Source organism: Crinia signifera, chromosome 6 (genome assembly GCF_055691185.1).
Source record: "Crinia signifera chromosome 6, ASM5569118v1, whole genome shotgun sequence".
Classification (NCBI taxonomy): domain Eukaryota; kingdom Metazoa; phylum Chordata; class Amphibia; order Anura; family Myobatrachidae; genus Crinia; species Crinia signifera.
This window is the reverse complement of record NC_139222.1, coordinates 87536277-87552261: the sequence shown is the minus strand read 5'-3', so window position 1 is coordinate 87552261 and position 15985 is coordinate 87536277. Positions and strand designations below refer to the sequence as shown.

At 48.5% G+C, this 15985-nt stretch overlaps 1 protein-coding gene across 2 annotated transcripts in view; it reads right to left on the bottom strand.

The window, feature by feature from the left end:
* LRIT1 (leucine rich repeat, Ig-like and transmembrane domains 1) overlaps positions 1–15985 on the bottom strand; it is a 72292-nt gene that overhangs the window by 36822 nt on the left and 19485 nt on the right. The window contains exon 2 of one of the 2 annotated variants that reach the window (XM_083146385.1): positions 1421–1464. The gene's annotated coding sequence lies outside the window, so the exon portion shown is untranslated. Of the gene's footprint in view, positions 1–970; positions 1068–1420; positions 1465–15985 lie in introns of those variants that run through there. The other variant, XM_083146386.1, reaches the window with a different exon arrangement.

Below are 15985 nucleotides of genomic sequence, written 5' to 3'. Positions count from 1 at the left end.
GGCTGAGTTACCTTTCGGGGTGGCACAACCTAACATTTATTTAGCACTATATATTTTTCACTAATATTATACTTCCTAGCACTTCACCTTTTAACCTCTAGCTTCTGCTTCTTTCTTATTAATACACGTATAGCCTAGTTTTTCTCTTGTGTGCTGCTCTGGGGTGACTGGCTTCTGCCCCAGATTCAAAGTTAGTATTAAGGACCCACCAGAAATTATATTTTTTGGTCAATAATTATACCAATAACCTCTTTTATTGATTAATAACATGGAGTGTGCATCTGCGCCATGTGTTTTTCTTTGCAGAACTACAAGTCCCAGCATGATAGCACCACATGCAAAATAGGGTGTGCATTCTAAGATCCCCCCCCATCAATTAAACAGTTCCACTGACACATAATCCTGTATACTGTACTTGCTTCTGGATCCTAAGACATCTGGCCGGATCCGATGCAATACTGCACAACTACCATCTAGTGGTCTTCTGCCTATTCCGTGAATACCTACTGTCTGATGGCATCTTAAGTGAACATGGTTCTCCGTTAGATTGGCTCTAGAGGTTCACGTGAGATAGTGTAGGAGTACCCTGACAGCCAGGCACCAAGTTTAGGATCTGGCAGTTTACGGACCCAGTAGTCTCCGTATCTATAAACCTATCTATTACCCAGAGCAGAAATGTGTTGTGCATGCTCTCTGCAAGAAAAGCCAATGCGGCCTTCAAGACATGGGCACAGTCTAGCTGGTAGGGGGCATGACCCTGCAGTGTGGACCCCTGTTTTCCTCACTGCTGGAGTCTGGAGCCGCCTTTTTTAGTCAGTTTAGTTATGCCAGTCCTTGGTGAGGTTAGTAGTTATTAGTTTGGCATACAGATTGATAAATGCAATCCTCCCAATGATAGATTGGTAATAGCAGTCCTCCCATTCCATGGGATATTATTTCTTATTGTCTGGCCAGACTATATTGGATGTACCTTTATTTATGCGACTTCCCTGCTGATTCTTGTTCTCCCAGCTGCTGGTGTTGAGCCTTTTAAATTGCAGCTATCTCTGGAGTCTCATGTGACAGTGTCCTGAATAGATGCAAAGGTACCCCGGATCCAATGGTATTGAGTGCAGTTATCTATGATACCTTTGGTGGTGTAAACAAAATTATATAAATAATTAAATAGCATTGGGTTTGGCTGTGGAACTAAAAGTCCCTGCAAGTCTTTCCTGTATGCAAGGATTTGGTGTACCACAAGTCCTGGCATTCTGGGCATTAAAGTGGCCACTGCTAAACCAATAATAAAATAAACACAAAAACACACACACACACATACATACACACACACACACACACACACACACACACACACCATAGACAGTATAGTTTTATTAAAACACATGCATACATACACACATACATGTATATATATACTTACCTATCTAGGATCCCCCATAGTTCAGTCCTCTTCCCATGTGAGTCCTGTGAGCAAAAATAATTATGCTTAAGTACTCCAGTGAAGATCACGTTCTAAATGTTATAAAATTAACATTGGCTCCTATGGCTGTTCTCACCACACACGCCCATTTTAAGCGTTGAGCATGGGCTCCTATGATGGGACAGGCAAATCGCCCTGGTATGACCAACCAAATACAATAAATTCTTAGAACCAGATCTCATTCACTAGAGCTACAGTATTTCAGTTTGCTGCTACTCAAATGCAACCAGCATGCGTAGTCAGGATTTAAAGTATCTTGGATTGATATTGAGTAAACAGGACACTAATCAGGTCTAATAATAATACTCCAAATTTACTAAGCAATAGAGCACAATATGGAGATGTATGAACCAGTGAAAAGAGTGAAGTATGTCAGTGAAGGATTTGCCCATAGCAACCAATCACTGCAACGTATAATAATAATCTAGAATACACTTGATATATATATATATATATATATATATATATATGGACAACAGAAAGTATAGAGTGCGCTTATACCACCAAATGGAGTTACCACCAGTTTGTAATCATATACAATTCAATAACCCGATACAATGTGTAATCATAAAACCAAGATGCTTTATTTTTGTTTCAAAGACCACATCTGGACATTGTATCCTTTTCGGAATAGCGAAATCAGTAAATGGGTTACTGATTTCGCTATTCCGAAAAGGATACAATGTCCAGATGTGGTCTTTGAAACAAAAATAAAGCATCTTGGTTTTATGATTACACATTGTATCGGGTTATTGAATTGTATATGATTACAAACTGGTGGTAACTCCATTTGGTGGTATAAGCGCACTCTATACTTTCTGTTGTCCATGTCTATTGTTGCCTCCCACTAACAGGGGGGGTTTAGAGTAGCTGCTACACTATTAGGGCGCACGTGGGGTCACTCTTTGGATATATATATATATATATATATAGAGAGAGAGAGAGAGAGAGAGAGAGAGAGAGAGAGAAGCAAAACGGCACTCAGATGTTTAAGGAATGATGCGGTGCAGGGTCCAAGAGGGATAATGATAGACAGCACTTACCTATCCTGGGAACCAGGTTAGGAAACAGACCAGCACTCACGTAGTTTGAGTTGAAGAAAAAAAGGTGTATTTTCAAAACATTATACAAAGTGTAGTGCAGCAAGGCAGGGGTCAGCCTTGCTGCACTACACTTTGTATAATGTTTGGAAAATACACCTTTTTTTCTTCAACTCAAACTACGTGAGTGCTGGTCTGTTTCCTAACCTGGTTCCCAGGATAGGTAAGTGCTGTCTATATATATATATATATATATATATATATATAAAAAAGTTTGCGGCAGGTCCGGCACTCTCTCCTCCAATCCTTGCTGCGCCCGGTGCCTCCACGAAAATAGAGATCAATAGAGGACACAATGTGCGGCACTCGGTGCGAATAAAGACAATTCCAGTCAAAACAGGCTTAGTATATGCTATACTAAGCCTGTTTTGACTGGAATTGTCTTTATTCGCACCGAGTGCCGCACATTGTGTCCTCTATATATCTCTTATATATTTAGCCAGATCTGTCACTCAACCCCTGTGGAGAACGTTCCTGTGTAGAACAGTTTCACTTTCATGTGTCTGACGTTCCACCCCCTTGACATCACCTCCCCCCGCCCAGCCAGGGCTACAGTACACGCCCACCATCCACCATTACTCCACAGCCACCATCCACCATTACTCCTGCACATCCCTACCCTCTGCCAGGACCCCCGCGACCCCCCTTCCGTGATTCGCGGGACCCCCCGCGACCCCCCCTCACGCGATTTGCGGGACCCCCCCGCGACCCCCCCTCCCGCGATTCGCGGGACCCCCCCGACCCCCCCTCCCGCGAATCGCGGGACCCCCGCGACTCCCCCCCCTCCCGCGAATCGCGGGACCCCCGCGACCCCCCTCCCGCGATTCGCGGGACCCCCCGCGACCCCCCCCTCCCGCGATTTGCGGAACCCCCGTGACCGCCCCTCCCGCCATTCACAGGACCCCGCACCCCCCCTCCCGCGATTCGCGGGACCCCCGCTTTCCACCCTCCCGCAAGTCACGGGACCCCCGCGACCCCCCCTCCCGTGATTCGCGGGACCCCCGCGAACCCCCCCTCCCGCGATTCGCGGGACCCCCGCGACCCCCCTCCCGCGATTCGCGGGACCCCCCCGACCACCCCGGTATCCGGACTATTGTTAGACAGCACTTACATCGACAGCCATTACATCGACACCATTAGTTCGACACCTCAATAGGTCGACATGGTTTTAGGTCGACATACCATTAGGTCGACATGTCATTATGTCGACAGCTCATTAGGTCGACATGTTTTTAGGTCGACACTGCCATTAGGTCGACAGTGTCTATGTCGACAGTCAAAAGGTCGACATGGGTTTTTTCACTGTTTATTGAGCCGACATGTGCCGACAGGCGGTATTTCATGCCCTACTATCCACTAGGGCGTGGTGGGAGAATAAAATAGTGTTCCGAGCGCAGCGAGGCACCGTGCCCGAAGCATAGCGAGCGGCTGCGGTACACTTCAAACTGTGTCCATGTCGACGGTGTCGACATTTCGGCCAAAAAACAGTGAAAAAACCCATGTCGACCTTTTGACTGTCGACATAGACTCTGTCGACCTAATGGCAGTGTCGACCTAAAAACATGTCGACCTAATGATCTGTCGACCTAATGAGCTGTCGACATAATGACATGTCGACCTAATGGTATGTCGACCTAAAACCATGTCGACCTATTGAGCTGTCGAACTAATGGTGTCGATGTAATGGCTGTCGATGTTAGTGCTGTCTAATATCCGTCCCAGACCCGACCACCCCCTCCCGCGATTCGCTGGACCTCCGCGACCACCCCCTCCCGCGAAACGCGGGACCCCCGCGACCCTTCCGCAAATCGCGGGACCCCAGTGACCCCTCCCTCCCGCGAGCCCCCTCCCGCGATTCGCAGGACCCCTGCATCCTCCCCTCCCGCATTTCGCGGGACCCCTGCGACCCCCCCTCCCGGCATTAAAAGGGCCCCCTGCGACCCCCCCTCCCGCGATTCACGGCACCCCCCTACTATGATTTGCGACCCCCCTCCCGCAATTCGCGCCGCCCCCTCCCGCGATTCACGGAACCCCCCGTAGCGCCCCCCTCCTGCAATTTGCGGGCCCCCTCGGCACTTCTCGCGATTTGCGACCGCCCCCTAATTCACACATTCGGGGACCCCACCTCCCGCGATTCATGCCCCCCTCACGCAATTCACGGCACCCCCCACACCCCCCTTCCTGCGATTCGCAACCCCTCACGACCCCCCCTCCCGCGATTCACGAGACCCCCCGTAGCGCTCCCCTCCCGCGATTTGCGGGCCCCCTCGGCACCTCTCGCGATTTGCGACCACCCCGTAATTCACACATTCGGGGACCCCCCCCTCCCGCGATTCATGCCCCCCTCACGCAATTCACGGCACCCCCCATACCCCCCTTCCTGCGATTCGGAACCCCCCACGACCCCCCCTCCCGCGATTCATGCCCCCTCCCGCAATTCACGGTCCCCCGCACCACCCCCCTGCGCCCACCCTCCCTTGATTCACGCCCCCCTCATGCAATTCACGGTAACCCCCCACACCCCCCCTCCTGCGATTCGCAGCCCCCCCACGACCCCCGCCTCCTGCGATTCATGACCCCTCCCGTGATTCACGGACCCCTGCACCACCCCCCCCTTGACTCACGGCACCCCACGCGCCCCTCCCGCAATTCACGGACCTCCGCAACCCCCCCTCCCGCAATTCACTAACCCCGACAACCCCCCTCCCGCAATTTGCGGACCCCCCTTCCCACGATTCAAGCCCCCCCGCCCCCTCCCGCTAACCGCGGATCCCCACACACCACCCCCCCTCCCGCAATTTGCAGACCCCCCAGACCCCCTTCCGGCAATTCCACCCCCCAGCGGACCACCGCGGCCCTCGCTCCCGCATTTCACGTACCCCCATGACAATGGGGGATCCTGTACCACCACAAGCAGGTACCGCCCCTAGGTGGGAAATCCGGCCCTGGCTGCCGCACTGCAGGTTTCCCCACTGCCCTCTGCACCAGCGCCACAACTTTTATCAATGTCTTGCCCACATACCACTATTATACAGCCTCCTGCTCTCATGCACGCTCACTCCCTCCCAGTGGGAGGAGACGCTCACCCACTGCCGGGAGCTGCATACTGTCCCCCACCCTCCTCCAGTTCTAGGGATGCCCATCGACCATCAATGATTTTCAAATAATCGATGGTTTATGGCCGATGTTGAATACTTTTGCCATCAATGTGGGAGGACACTGCCCTGCCTCCTGTTCTCCTGCCCCGTAACTTCCGCCAGTGGAGACCCGCTCACCCTGTGTTGCCCACATTCCCCTATCATGCTTTACCGCCCAGCCTCCTGCTCTCATGCACCCTAACTCCCACCCAGTCGGAGGGGACACTGACTCCTGTATTTCTGTGCTGCCACGCTAGACCCTCACCCACTGGCAGAAGCTGCACAGTGTCCACCACCCTCTTTAGTCCCCCGTATGCCCACACACCCCTATCACTACCCTTCCTGCTCTCCTGAACCGTAACTTCCACCACTGGGTAATCGCTGACGCTGTGTTGCCCACATACCCCTATCATGCCTCATATCCCAGCCTCCTGCTCTCATGCACCCTAACTCCCACCCAGTAGGAGGAGACACTGACTCAGGGCCACCGTCCGGTACTCCTGTGCTGCCACGCTGGACCCTCACCCACTGCCAGAAGCTGCAATACAGGGCATCTTTCATACAATTCTAACCATATTTCTCACAATACAAATGTTCACAAATTAAGGGGCGTAGCCCCTTACGCCGGTGTGAAGAGCGCGCATAGGGCGCGATGAATCACCTAGTATATATATATATATAGATATATATATATATATATATATATCTATATATATATATAGATATATATATATATATATCTATCTATATATGTATATATATAGATATAGATATATATATAAATATATATATATATATATATATACTAATACAGGGGGCCCAGCACTCATTTAAGCTTGCAGCCCATCGCCAAGGGACCCCATTTCACTGCAAGTCCTACACTAACAACTGGTTTTCTTAGGAACCTGTCAACTGCTTACACATCATAGCTAAAGTGGACATGTGTTTTTTTCTTGGGTTAAAGCTCACCTGCCAAGTGCCTTATGGCTTTTAAAGGTGAGACAATCCCAAACACAGCACCTGAATTAGTATTTATTATTTATTTATTATTTATTTAATTGATTATTTGAATGTTAAGGTGAGTTAGTTTGTCTTAGTGAGTGCTGGGCCCCGGTGTATTTATATATATATATATATATATATATATATATATATATATATTAGTGATGAGCGGGTCCGGATCTCCGAGATCCGGATCCGCACGGACGTCCTGAATCCGAATCCGGATCCAGGACGTCCGCGGACTCCCGCGCAGGCCCGGAGCCGAAATCGAGGCCCGACGTCACATTGGTGACGTCGGATTCTCGCGAGATCCGTATTACATAAAAGCCGGGACCCGCCGCCGCCATCTTCATTCTGTGGGGCGACGCAGAGCAGGCAGCAGTGCTGCCAGAGAGGGGGGTTTTATTTATTGCTCCGTGAGGGATTTGCTGGAGCGTTGTGTGTGTCACTGTGCTGCTTGCTGCTAAAGAGCTGCAAGTACAGAGGGGGTTTAATCATTTTTTATTGTGCTGCTGGAGAGTGATTTTTTTTTCTATATTGCTGTAGCCTGCTCATCTGTAATTTGTGTCACTGCTGCTGCTACAGAATACTACAGACAGAGGGGGGTTTATTGTACTGCCGCAGAGGGGGTTTTCTTTCTATATTGCTATAGCCTGCTCATCTCTAATTGTGTCACTGCTGCTGCTAGCCTGCTACAGAATACTACAGACAGAGGGGGGTTTAATAATTTTTATTGTGCTGCCAGAGAGGGTTTTTGTGCTGCCTGGCTACCTGTTATATGGTTGTAAACACCTACCAGGCAGTCACCTCTGTTGTTGCCAGTGCCACTACCTTGTACCTACCTCTCAGAGTATATAAAAAAAAATAAAAAAAAAATTAAAAATATATAAAAATATTAAAAAAAATAATTAAGTTGTTGTTGTTGCTGACACCACTGGCTGCCGTTAGATATCGCAGACTCAGTAATTAAATTTTTAACTGTGGTTTGCTGACGCCACTTGTTGTGTTACCTACCAGTGTATCCACTTTTGTATCTTGCTGCTGTTGTCACTGGCTAGTGACAACAACCAGCTGATATCTGGGTATCCAGTTTGCTGCCACCGCTGCCGTTACATATATCGCAGTAAATAACTCCGGTTTGCTGACGCCACTTGTTGTGTTACCTACCAGTGTATCCACAAAATAAATATTGTATCTTGCTGCTGTTGTCACTGGCTAGTGACAACCAGCTGATATCTGGGTATCCAGTTTGCTGCCACCGCTGCCGTTACATATATCGCAGTAAATAACTCCGGTTTGCTGACGCCACTTGTTGTGTTACCTACCAGTGTAACTATCAACAAAATAAATATTGTATCTTGCTGCTGTTGTCACTGGCTAGTGACAACCAGCTGATATCTGGGTATCCAGTTTGCTGCCACTGCTGCCGTTACATATATCGCAGTAAATAACTCCGGTTTGCTGACGCCACTTGTTGTGTTACCTACCAGTGTAACTATCCACAAAATAAATATTGTATCTTGCTGCTGTTGTCACTGGCTAGTGACAACAACCAGCTGATATCTGGGTATCCAGTTTGCTGCCACTGCTGCCGTTACATATATCGCAGTAAATAACTCCGGTTTGCTGACGCCACTTGTTGTGTTACCTACCAGTGTAACTATCCACAAAATAAATATTGTATCTTGCTGCTGTTGTCACTGGCTAGTGACAACAACCAGCTGATATCTGGGTATCCAGTTTGCTGCCACCGCTGCCTACCGTTAGATATCGCAGTACATAACTCTGGTTTGCTGACGCCACTTGTTGTGTTACTGATATATATCCACTTTTGTATCTTGCTGCTGTTGTCACTGGATAGTGACAACAACCAGCTGATATCTCGGTATCCAGTTTGCTGACACCGCTGCCTACCGTTAGATATCCAAAATATGGAGGATAAAAAAAAAGGAAAAGATGAGGAGCCACTTCGTCGTGCTTCTGAAGCTGATGCCACTAGTCATCATGACATAGGCGATGAAATGCCATCGACGTCGTCTGCCAAGGCCGATGCCCAGTGTCAAAGTAGAGGGCATGTAAAATCCAAAAAGCCAAAGTTGAGTAAAAGGCCCTTAAAAAGAAAAAGCAAATCATTGGAGGAGAAACTTAAAGTTGCCAGTGTGCCATTTACAACGCGGAGTGGCAAGGAACGGCTACGGCCATGGCCTATGTTCATGACTAGTGGCTCAGCTTCACAAGATGATCAAAGTCCTCCTCCTCCTCCTCCTCCTCCTTCTCCCACTTTAAAATTTAAGAGATTTAAGGTGTCACCAACAAAAATCCAGCAAACAACTCTGCCTTCCAAAGAAGACATGGTATCACAAATCCCAGTGGAGAGTCCAAGGGTGTTGGTGGTTGCGATGCCTGACCTTCCCATCACTGTACGGGAAGAGGATGCTCCTTTCAGCATTCGCAGCACACCCTCTGCATGTGCTGGAAGGATCACAGACAGTGCAGTTGCAGATGTCGATAATGAAGGTGTCAGTGTTGTACACCAGGAGGAGGATATTGATGAAGCTGGTGCTGAGGGAGAAATTGACGAGGAGGACGATGCTGATGCGGTTTGCTTAAATGAGGCACCGGGCAAGACAGTTGTTGTCCGTGAGATCCCAAAGGGCATCACCATGCCTGGACAGAAGACCAATAAATCCACCTCTTCGGTCTGGAATTTTTTTTATCCCAAACCGTCCAACAATTGTTTTGCCATATGTAGCTTATGCAAAGCTCAAATAAGCAGGGGTAAGGACGTTTCCCACCTAGGGACATCCTCCCTTCTACGTCACTTGAAGAGCGTTCATAAGTTGCTGTTTAGTTCAGAAACTGTGGCTAAGAATGTACACAGTCCAGGGACAACTAAATCCCTTTGTCCTGTTGTGTCCACGTGCCCAACTACACCGCAAAGTCCCTCCTCGTCAATTTCTTCCTCAATGAGGATTGGGAGTAGTCCTATAGGCCATGTTACTTGCCTGACTGACTCCTCTCCTATCCGGGATTCTTCTGGAGGATCCTGCATTGCTACGCCTCCTACTGCTGCCGCTGCTGCTGTTGCTGCTGGGAGTCATTCATCATCCCGGAGGGGAAGTCGGAACACTTATTTCACTAAGCAATTGACTGTCCAACAGTCCTTTGCCATGAAGATGAAGTATGACAGCAGTCATCCAATGGCAAAGCGGGTAACTGAGGCCTTAGCAGATCTGATTGTATTAGATGTGCTTCCGGTGTCCATAACTGCTGGAGTAGGATTTAGACGATTGATGGACTTAGTGTGTCCCCGTTACAAAATACCGTCAAGATTCCACTTCGCTAGACAGGCGATACCGAAGCTGTACAGTAAAGTGCATAAAAGTGTTCTCAGTGCCCTGAAAAATGCGGTCATACCCACTGTCCACTTAACAACGGACATGTGGACAAGTGGAAAAGGGCAGACTAGGGATTACATGACCGTGACAGCCCACTGGGTAGATGAATCACCTTGTCCAGCAGCAACAACAGCAGCAGCACCAGTAGTAGGACCTGGGAAATGCCAGCTCCTTCCTAGGCAGGCTACGTTGTGTGTTACCGCTTTCCGTAAGAGGCACACCGCCGATAACCTCTTACAGAAACTGAGGGTAATCATTGGGCAATGGCTTACCCCTCTTAGACTCTCCTGGGGATTTGTGGTGTCAGACAATGCCTGCAATATCGTGCGGGCATTAAAGCAGGGCAAATTTCAGCATGTGCCCTGTTTTGCTCACACGATAAATTTGGTGGTCCAGAGTTTTCTAAGAGACAACAGAGCTGTGCAGGGGACTCTTTCGGTGGCCCGAAAAATTTGTGGCCACTTTCGTCATTCGGCGGCTGCATGCCAAAGACTGGAGCGGCAGCAAACACTGTTGAACCTGCCCCTCCATCAGCTGAAGCAAGAGGTCGTAACGCGGTGGAACTCAACCCTCTATATGCTTCAGAGGATGGAGGAGCAGCAAAGGGCCATTCAAGCCTATACATCCACCTATGACATAGGCAAAGGAGGGGGTATGCACCTGACTCAAGCACAGTGGAGAATGATTTCAGTGTTGTGCAAGATTCTCCAACCCTTCGAACTTGCCACACGTGAAGTCAGTTCAGACACTGCCAGCTTGAGTCAGGTCATTCCCCTCATCAGGCTTTTGCAGAAACAGTTGGAGAAAGTGAAGGAGGAGCTGAGACGGAGCGAGTCCTCTAAGCATGTGGGACTTGTGGATGAAGTCCTTCATACGCTTTGCCAGGATTCGAGGGTGGTACAAATTTTGAAATCAGAGGAGTACATTTTGGCCACCGTGCTCGATCCTCGGTTTAAAGCCTACGTGGTGTCACTCTTTCCGGCGGACACAAGCCTGCAGAAGTGCAAAGAACTGCTGGTTAGAAAACTGTCATCTTCTGAAGTGGAAAGTGACTCAGCAGCACCTTCTCCTTCATTTTCTCCAGCAACTGGTTCTGCAAGGAAACAACTGCGATTTCCTAAACCCCCCGCTGGTGGTGATAAAGGACCAAGTTTGGACATTTGGTCTGGGCTGAAGGACCTTCCAACAATTTCTGACATGTCTACTTCCACTGCCTATGATGCTATCACCATTGACAGAATGGTGGAGGATTATATGGGTGACAGCACCCAAGTAGGCATGTCAGAGAGTCCTTACCAGTACTGGCAGAAAAAAAAGGAAATTTGGAAGCCCCTGTACAAACTGGCTCTATATTACCTCAGTTGCCCTTCCTCCAGTGTGTACTCCGAAAGAGTTTTTAGTGCAGCTGGGAACCTTGTCAGCAATAAGCGTAGGAGGTTGCTTCCAAAAAATGTGGAGAAGATGATGTTCATAAAAATGAATTATCAATTCTACGAGAAAGACCAGCGTCCACAAAGTACACAGGAACCTGTGGTGGTGGATTCCAGCGGGGACGAATTAATACTCTGTGAGGGTGAGGAAGAACAAGATACTGATGGTGGTGAGGAATCGCTGGATGAGGATGAGGACGACCTTTTGCCTCTGTAGAGCCAGTTTGTGCAGGGACATATTAAATGGCAGCTTGTGATGTGGGGGCCCAAACGAACCAATCATTTCAGCCACAGTCGTGTGGCAGACCCTGTGGCTGAAATGATTGGTTTGTTAAAGTGTGCGTGTCCTGTTTATACAACATAAGGGTGGGTGGGAGGGCCCAAGGACAATTCCATCTTGCACCTCTTTTTGTCTTTTGAATAATGTGCTCTTTGGGGCCTAGTTTGGGTGGGAGTGCCGTAGGACAATTCCATCTTGCACCTCTTTTTTGTCTTTTGAATAATGTGCTCTTTGGGGCCTAGTTTGGGTGGGAGTGCCCTTGGACACTTCCATCTTGCACCTCTTTTTTGTCTTTTGAATAATGTGCTCTTTGGGGCCTAGTTTGGGTGGGAGTGCCGTAGGACAATTCCATCTTGCACCTCTTTTTTGTCTTTTGAATAATGTGCTCTTTGGGGCCTAGTTTGGGTGGGAGTGCCGTAGGACAATTCCATCTTGCACCTCTTTTTTGTCTTTTGAATAATGTGCTCTTTGGGGCCTAGTTTGGGTGGGAGTGCCCTTGGACACTTCCATCTTGCACCTCTTTTTTATCTTTTGAATAATGTGCTCTTTGGGGCCTAGTTTGGGTGGGAGTGCCGTAGGACAATTCCATCTTGCACCTCTTTTTTGTCTTTTGAATAATGTGCTCTATGGGGCCTAGTTTGGGTGGGAGTGCCCTTGGACACTTCCATCTTGCACCTCTTTTTTGTCTTTTGAATAATGTGCTCTTTGGGGCCTAGTTTGGGTGGGAGTGCCCTTGGACACTTCCATCTTGCACCTCTTTTTTGTCTTTTGAATAATGTGCTCTTTGGGGCCTAGTTTGGGTGGGAGTGCCGTAGGACAATTCCATCTTGCACCTCTTTTTTGTCTTTTGAATGATGTGCTCTTTGGGGCCTAGTTTGGGTGGGAGGGCCCTTGGACAATTCCATCTTGCACCTCTTTTTTTCTTTTGAATAATGTGCTCTTTGGGGCCTAGTTTTTCTATCTGCCACTGCAGTGCCACTCCTAGATGGGCCACGTGTTTGTGCCGCCCATTTGTCTTGCTTATCATAGTCATCCAGCTACCTCGGTGCAACATTTTGGCCTAAAAACAATATTGTGAGGTGTGAGGTCTTCAGAATAGACTGTAAATGAGTGGAGAAGAAAGCTGATGGGGTTAATAATAGCATAGGAGCAAAAAAACACCTAAATTATGCAATGTTAACCATTTTTATGCTTTTTTCAAAAAAATCAGAACCCAAAACCCAAAACCCAAAACCTTTAGGGGGTGTTTTGGCAAAACCCATTAGAACCCAAAACCTGAAGGTAATCAGAACCCAAAACCCAAAACCCAAAACGCGAAAAAGTGTCCGGTGCACATCTCTAATATATATATATATATATCAAGAGATGGGGGGTTGTGGCCTTTTCTGCGCTAAGAGGTTAGCTGCACCTCTAACTACCTCGCTGTTAATAGAGGTAGAAGATAGGCATAGAAAAAGAAAGAATAGAGGTCCGCAGATGGGTTAGGTATGTCCAATCAGTCAGAGTGTATATCTGGTGAGGATATCAGTCTGACCCATTCTACCCACCCCCCCCCCCCCCCCAAGCTGAGGATATTCAGAGAGCCAATACCCCTTCAATAGGGGCGGACTCTCATAAGTCCTTCCACATATCTGTTGAGGATATCAGTCGGACCCTTTCTACTCACCCCCCCCCCCCCGCCCCCCAAGCTGAGGACATTGAGATAGCCAACACCCCTTCAAAGGGGCGGACTTCTATCGGTCCATCCATCCACTAAGAGTGAACACAATTCACTAAGAGTGAACACAATTCAGATCGATACCCTGTTACCCCTGAAGAAGTCCCTCCGGGACGAAACACGTAGGATCTATCAGGAAAACATACTTGTTAGAAATGGTATCTAATATGATATGAACATTTGTGTGAGAATCAACTGTTTTTATATTATTGTACAATATAAATTCTTTTATTCTACCATTGTGTATGAAAATAAGGTGAAACCTACACCTCTATTCCTTCTTTTTATATATATATATATATATATATATATATAGTATACACAGCTAACTACACCTCATCTCTATGGGGGGGGGGGGGGGTCCTTCCCTTAGCACAAGTGCATCCAAGAGTGGGTGGACAGCAATAAGAGGAAAAAAATAATTATTACCTAGTCTATATAACCTGAGTGGTCAACTTTTTCATCAGCTCCCCAGAGTCAGAAATAATTGCAAGCAAAAGAACAAAAAGAAGACTCTTTTCTGAGTGCCCCCCAAAAAGAGTTTTCTTTTTCTTCTTTTGCTTACTCCTCATCTCTTTTTTTTTTTTACAGTATTTTTTTTTCCTTTATTTTAGTTCATATCAAACAAAACATTTAGGGGGGAATTTACTAATATGAAAAACCGAGTTTTTCGTATTAGTATTTCCCCTACGACTGCATACGACTGTTTCAGTCGTATGCAAAGTCATGTTCCGGAGGGTCATTTACAAAGCAGTCATATCCGACTGCTTTGTAACCCTCCGATGTCGTAGGAATTCGTATTAGCAGCCGTATATACGGCTGCTAATACAAATTATTTGTAGGCAGTCTGCACGGATCAGTCAGATCCGTGCAGGCTGCAAGGTGTAAAAAAAAAATTAAATAAATAAATAAATAAAAAAAAAACCGGCGTGGGGTCCCCCCCACAGCCGAAACCAGCACCAGGCTGACGGAGCCTGGAGCCGGTAATTAAAAATCAGGGAACCCGACAAATAGGGGTTCCCTGATTTTTAACAACCAGCCCCAGGCTCCTGCTCTGGGGCTGGTTCCCAAAATACGGGGGACAAAATTACTAGGGGTCCCCCGTATTTTAAGAACCAGCCCCAGGCAAAACCAGCCAGCAGGGTAATGCCACAGCCGGGGGGAGACTTTTTATGCAAGTCCCCCCGGCCAAAGCATTAACCCTACCGACCAGTCAGCCTGGCCAGGGGCCCTGGGGGAGTGGGGACCCCCCCAATAAAGGGGTCCCCCCCCTCCAGGACTTACCTGACCAGGCTGAAGCCTGGTGCTGTCCTCGATGCCCCTGGGCGGTGGGCTTTGAGCTGATAATGGTGTAAAAAATAGAACAAACTATTGTTTTTTACTGTGGCACTACAAGTGCCAGCAAGCCTCCCCAGCAAGCTGGGACTTGGAGAACCACAAGTCCCAGCCTGCTGGGCATTAAAGGACTTTCCTGATTGGCCGCTAGGCGGCTAGGTGGCTCCTGATTGGCCAGAATTCATTCTGAGCCCAGACGCCGATGAGGAAGGTTCTCTCCAGCTCTGAAAGCCGGGGAGCGTCGCGGGAGATGCCGACAGCTGCTGGAAGTTGTCAGCAGCTGCCAGAAGACCTGGATGTCGACAGATGAAGAAAGAAGACCATCCATGCAGGACCGGGGTGAGTAGGATTTCCTTCCACAGGTCCAACATGGATTATCTTCGGACAGGACGCCCCGGAGCCGCCGACACGGAGCCGCCGACACGGAGCCGCCGACACGGAGCCGCCGACACCGGAGCCAGCGACCTACCAACGGGATCAAGATAGGTAAGTATCAGTATGTGTGTAATGTGTGTATTAAACTTTTATTTAAAATGGGTGTCAGTGTGTTTTATTTAACTATTTTTTTTACTGTGGCACTACAAGACCCAGCGGGCCCTTTAATGCCCAGCAGGCTGGGACTTGTGGTTCTCCAAGTCCCAGCTTGCTGGCACTTGTAGTGCCACAGTAAAAAACAATAGTTTGTTCTATTTTTTACACCACTATCAGCTCGATGCCCACCGCCCAGGGGCATCGAGGACAGCACCAGGCTTCAGCCTGGTCAGGTAAGTCCTGGAGGGGGGGACCCCTTTATTGGGGGGGTCCCCACTCCCCCAGGGCCCCTGGCCAGGCTGACTGGTCGGTAGGGTTAATGCTTTGGCCGGGGGGACTTGCATAAAAAGTCTCCCCCCGGCTGTGGCATTACCCTGCTGGCTGGCTTTGCCTGGGGCTGGTTCTTAAAATACGGGGGACCCCTAGTCATTTTGTCCCCCGTATTTTGGGAACCAGCCCCAGAGCAGGAGCCTGGGGCTGGTTGTTAAAAATCAGGGAACCCCTATTTGTCGGGTTCCCTGATTTTTAATTACCGGCTCCAGGCTCCGTCAGCCTGGTGCTGGTTTCGGCTGTGG